This window comes from Paroedura picta, chromosome 13 (genome assembly GCF_049243985.1).
Source record: "Paroedura picta isolate Pp20150507F chromosome 13, Ppicta_v3.0, whole genome shotgun sequence".
Lineage (NCBI taxonomy): Eukaryota > Metazoa > Chordata > Lepidosauria > Squamata > Gekkonidae > Paroedura > Paroedura picta.
The window spans coordinates 43253179-43258853 of record NC_135381.1 but is presented as its reverse complement, the minus strand read 5'-3'; the positions used below and the strand labels follow the sequence as shown (position 1 = coordinate 43258853).

The window sequence follows — 5675 nt, the reverse complement described above, 5'->3', positions numbered from 1 at the left end:
CTGATGAGATGAAGGCTCCCTTGCTGAACTCTTCTGCCAAACCAATAAGGGTAGCTGCAGATGAGCACCCAAGCCAGAAGGATGAAGACTGGCTCAAGGCACTAGAGCTGAAAATGTTGTGGTTACAGGTAGAGAAAGAGAATAAGGATCCAGAGAGGGAAGATGCAGGAGAGGAGCAGAAGCAGCAGGGGAGGGGGGCCCCGCAGGCTTAGAGAAAGGGAAAGCGGCAGGAGAGAAGGGAGAAGATACAAGAGAAACAGTGGAAACATGACCTTTAAATCAGGGGTAGTCAACCTGTGGTCCTCCAGATGTTCATGGACTACAATTCCCATGAGCCCCTGCCAATGCTGGCAGGGGCTCATGAGAATTGTAGTCCATGAACATCTGGAGGACCATAGGTTGACTACCCCTGATTTAAGTAATGCGCTTGCAGGTTGAGCAAAGCAGAAAAATAAAAGTTACCCCCCAAGATTTTTGTTCCCTACCAGGAGGGGGAAGACCCCTTCAGTACAGCTTTCAACTTTTGAGGAATCAGCTCTGCAGTGGGGGATCCCGGACAGACTTCATGTGCTTCCTCCGCAGCAGCCTCACTGGGGGGCTAGCTGGAATATATAATCGTGTGCAGGGGGAGATAAATTTAAAAGGATTTCAACCCTAAAATTCTGTCTGGGCAGGCCCCCATCTGCAGGTTGCTGGGAAAATAGCCTCAGTCTGGGAGTTGGCAATTTGTCTCAATACAACAGGAATCCCAGTCCCTGCTGGGAAAGACCCACAGTTTGGAGGGAAGCTGCCTCACCTGTTACTGCTTTAAAGGCCCACGAGCAGGGGACAGCGGAGGAGATGGCAACCGTAGATCCTGCCCTGTCCTCCAGCGCACACAACCCCCCTGGCTGGGCTTCCCTCCATCCTGGGGTCGCACCAGCCCAGCCACCCTCACCCCATGCAGGAATTATGCCAGCGTCTTGTGGCTCCTTGCAGGGAACCGTCCTCTGAGCATGCTGCTACCAAGCAGTGAGCTCCCTGGTTACGGCAGGGCTTTCTTCAGAGTAAACCCACGTAGGGTTGGCTTCCTTTGGAGTAAACATAGCTGGCATGGGGCTCTTATATAAAAAATATAAACATAGTTTTCCCAGCCAGCTGCTCCCTGGGTGAAGGGTTAATCGAGGGAGGGAGGGAAGCAGGGAAGGGTTAATCGTGGGAGAGTTACTTCCAGGGCTGAAAGTAAAGTTTCCAGGCCTCATTAAGGAAAGGGATGGGGGGGGGGAGTCAGTATAAAAGGTGGTTGGGTGGGGGTGGGACCTATAAGCCTCTTTTTTTTAAAGTTATTGTGAGTGGGCTTTTTATTGCTGTTTAAAAGGGGCATTTTAAAATTTTCTTTCTTGTTCTGAGTAATGATACACCATGGGGGAGATAAGTTTGTGTATTTTATTCCTGCTGGTGCCAATGGGAGGGGCTTTTGAGGGGACGGAAGGGGTGATGTCTGGCGCCCAGACTCCCTGCCCAGACCCTGCAGGGGCCCCTGGCCATCCATTAATGGTGACTCCCTTGCACTGGACAAGCCCCCTGGACAAGAGTGCGACTGAGCCCACCCATGGAGGCACAACCATGCCTGCTGTGACCACAGCTGCTGCTTCCAACCCAAGTAAGAGGCCCTGACAGTTTCGGGTGGGCTTTGAGTGGGTGATAGGGATAGGAGCTTCTCTCTCTCCTGGAAAGGGGCCCTGCATCTTCGTCAGCCCTGGCTTCCCCCTTTCCTCCTCTGTAGTAGGGTATCATGTCCTGGAGGACCTTTTCCAAATCAGCCAGTTTCTCCAGAGGAACTGCTCTCTTGTACAAGGAGATCATTTGTAATAAGTAGGGATGTCCAGGCAGTGCCTGGAGGTTGGCACCCTCGATGGCCCTCGTTCTGGTCTTGGGGTCTCCTCTGCTGGTTCTCTGCTCTGCGGCTTGGGCATGCTCCCAGTTGTGCTGAGACCTGGACGGACTTCTGCTTGCTCGGTCTGAGTGTGGCTGAAGGGTCATTCCTTCACCTTCTTGCCCCAGGGGCCAGACCCTGGTGGGGTTAGCCCAAGGCCCCATCTGGTGTGGGGGTCTCTCAGCAGCTCCCCTGCTCCCAGCCGCTCACATATCTGCCTCTGAACATGGAGGCTCCTTCGATCCCCTCTTGGTTAGTTGATGCAAGGTGTTCTGTCGCTCTACCTCCTCCCCCCCTGCCCCCGTTTTCTGAATTGGGGGATGGGTGGGTCATCTGGCCTGGCCTGGCCTGCCAGGAGTGGCTTCCCAACCAATCCAACTGTGCGACACGGGGTGGGGGGTGGGGGGTGGGGGGTGGGGGGGTGCTAGTCGAGGGAAGGGCTCGCTTTGTCTGCTCTTGCACACCAGTGTGCAGAAATGCTTCCTAACCCACGTGGGTGGTCGTGGAAACCAACTCCTTTGCTTTTACCTGCTCTCCTCACTAGACCTTCTCTGGGCAGTGCTGGGAAGAAGCAGGGCTCTAGTGGTCTCCATCCTGCCTTTACTCTAGGGTTGCCAGCCTCCAGGGGAGGGCTGGAGAAGCTCCCAAACGATAACTGGTGTGCAGAGGACAGATCAATTCCCCTGGGGAAAATGGCTGGGAGGGAAGGCAGCTCCTACAGCATGACCCCCCTGCTGACTTCCTTCCCCAGGCCCCCCAGCCGATCTCCAGGAATCTCCCCCCTGGAGTTGGCAGCCCAACTCTAAGTGCAGTGTTTGTGGGTGCAGAAGAATGCCCCCCCCCCAGTGCTGTCTGGAGTCCTTGCCCCAGCCTCTCCCAAGACCAGACCCTGTTTTGCAGCTGGAACTGAACCTTGGGGGTCTTTGGTGCCCAAAACACCCGCTCTGCTTTCTGCCTTCTGCCCTCCTCCCATCTCCCCTCCCCAAGAGCTGGCTGGAGAATGGACCAGACTTCCCTGTTCAGCCCCCCTCCCTCCCATCCCAGGGGCTCCAGCCCCACGGGGGCACCTCTTGGGGCAGGAAGCTGAGCATGCCTGTGGCTGGCCACTGCCTGCATGGGACTCCCTGCCCTGGGGCTGAGGGGGAGGAGGGCCTCTCCCTGCTCGGCATTCTTCCCTCCACTTGGGATCTTGTGCACAGTGAGAAAATGGCATCCTTATGCACAGGAACAATCACCATTTGGGAGGGAGGAATCAGATTGTGAGGGAGGCTGACAAAGGATGCCTTGGGGCAGGGGTGGCCGAACTGTGGCTCTCCAGATGTCCGTGGACCACAATTCCCATGAGCTCTTGCCAGCACCATGCTGCTGCCAGGGGCTCCTGGGATTTATACTCCGTGGACCTCTGAAGAGCCCCAATTCAGCCACCCCTGCATTGGGTGTCTGGGAAACTACTAATGCTGGCTCTTTCTTTTCCAGCTGGCAGTGTTCTTATTGTTTATGTTGCTGTCATAGTAACTTTTTGGTTCATTGCTGGCCTCTGGTACTGCTACAACTGGATTTTGCCCTTGGGAAGAAGCTCCCCTGGGAAGTTACGACTGGTCAACATGGCTGCTGAATCTTCTTCGATGTCTTCTGACAACATGGATGGAGATGGTTTTCTCGGTAGGGACCAAGCCGAAGGCCCAGACGATGTTCTTCCCACCTGTTCTTACCAAGCAGAAGTTCTAGAAGATGTTCTTCCTACCTGTTCTTACCGAGCAGAACTTCTAGATGATTTTCTTGTCGTATATGGAGACCAGTCCGAGAGTTCAGAAGGTTCCCTGTCCTCATGGAGCCAGGCAGAAACTGTGGTGATGGTCCATCATGCGAGATCTGACAGCCCAGATTATCCCGTGGTCTCGACTCCTCCAGATGATGTTCTCGCCTAGTAGTACCAAGATCTAGCTTGAGAAATCAATAAGCTAGAGCAGGGGTAGTCAAACTGTGGCCCTCCAGGTGTCTATGGGCTACAATTCCCATGAGCCCCTGCCAGGAATTTTAGTCCATGGACATCTGGAGGGCCGCAGTGACTACTCCTGAGCTAGAGAGCTACCAGTGATGTTTAGGTATGCTTGTGTGCCACACTGCTGTAGCTGGATTTCTGGGTCTCGGGACATGATGAAATTATGAAAAGGAAGACGTATTAATTAGAATTTTATGCACTTGTGAATTTTAGAGTTTTGCTTAGCTAGAGTTGTCTATCTTCTTGAGAGGACTTGTGATAAGAATGAAATCCCCCCTCCCCCACATGTTGTTGCTCAAAGAAGATTTGATATGGGAGATGGGAGCTCCAGTCTCACCTGGTCATTTTAAATGATGCTCCTGCCTTAAGGGGAACGGAGCAGAAACCAGGGGTGCTTCACTCCTTCCTGCTCTTCCCGGCATGGATATAAGCTGGCCTTGGGAGCCACCAGATGTCCACTCACTTTTCACCCTGTGAGGCTGTGCAAATGCGCAGTGCTTGACCCTTAAGTGTAAATGCTCAGTTCATGCTTCTCTCTCTGGAAAACTGAGCCTGTGCTGAGCTCTCTGCCTTTGAAGGAGAGCCAATTCTATGGGGTTTTTTGTTCTGTCCCAAACCTGGGTGATGGGGAGAAAGGATCAGGTGTATAGTGTTCCTCCTGCACAATGTAATCACACTCCTTCACAGGTGAGCTTTTTCTGCACAGCATAGTAGAGTCCCTTTTGAGCTGGGAGCAGCTCTCTTAATTCTACTAAATAGGACAAAGGATTTTGGACCTTGCCTGCTAGATGCTTCCCTCCCAGGGTGAGGTTCTTCTGCCCAGCATCCCCGCAGAGAGTTCTTCTTGCGACTGGCTGTATTTGAGGCTGAATTAATCCCTCTCTCAGTGACCTGGGGCCTTCTTGTGGGGTGAAGTGCTCCAATCAATACTATCAACCTCTCTGTGGGTTGAGGTGCTCCAATCAATATTATCGACATCTCAGACTTGAGCATTTTATGAACTTTTAGGTGTATTAATCTTGACGGGACCACTTGTGCTGGTGGCAAAGTTTGCCCCTGAATGAAATGTTTCTCATTTAATGTTCCAAGATCTGTTTTTAAAACTTCATGTCATGCCTGTGGTTGTATTAATTAAAACAAAAAGAACAACACATGCTACACTTGATTGTTTAAAAGGCTCTCTCTTCAGGGTACCCTTCAATTTGCCCTCAGCGTTTTGTGATCTTGGGATACTCAATTGGCAGTATACTTAATCCTGTGTTGGTGCTCATTCTCCCATATAAAGTTGCACTGATTTCCACCAGTCCCCCCCTTCAGGATTTCAAGCCCCCTGAGGAGGGTATAACTCCCCAAAACAAACAAACAAACAAACCCTCTTCCTACCAGGAATCCGAATCTGGCCACGTACCTGGATTCAAGTCCATGTCCAAGAGAGTCAAAGCAGAGTATATGTGGACAGCGGGGGTGGGGGTGGGGTAGATGGAGATGTTGAAGGTATGGGGAAGAAAGCCCCACCTGGCAGGCTGCCTTGGCACCTAATTCAATGTGGCAGAGATGGCACACAATGGGAAGAGGGAGAAAAAAGGTGGATGGATTATTCAGGGGGAAATGGAATTCTTTTATTTGGTTTTACTACTCCCATATAAAAGGGGGGGGGGGGAGATGACGACAATGAATCCTTTTTCTTTTGCTCTGTAGCTTGTTTTTGGTTCTTTTGCTCCATCTTGAGCTGCAAAGAGGCACGTGATCGAATGCCAT

General features: G+C 52.1%; 1 long non-coding RNA gene across 1 annotated transcript; it reads left to right on the top strand.

Annotated features, from left to right (window-relative positions):
- The first annotated feature begins 1314 nt into the window (after positions 1-1314).
- LOC143822595 (uncharacterized) lies at positions 1315-5075 on the top strand. The gene is made up of 2 exons (XR_013226210.1): positions 1315-1642; positions 3392-5075. It is a non-coding gene; the product is annotated as an uncharacterized LOC143822595 (long non-coding RNA).
- Positions 5076-5675: the final 600 nt, after the last annotated feature.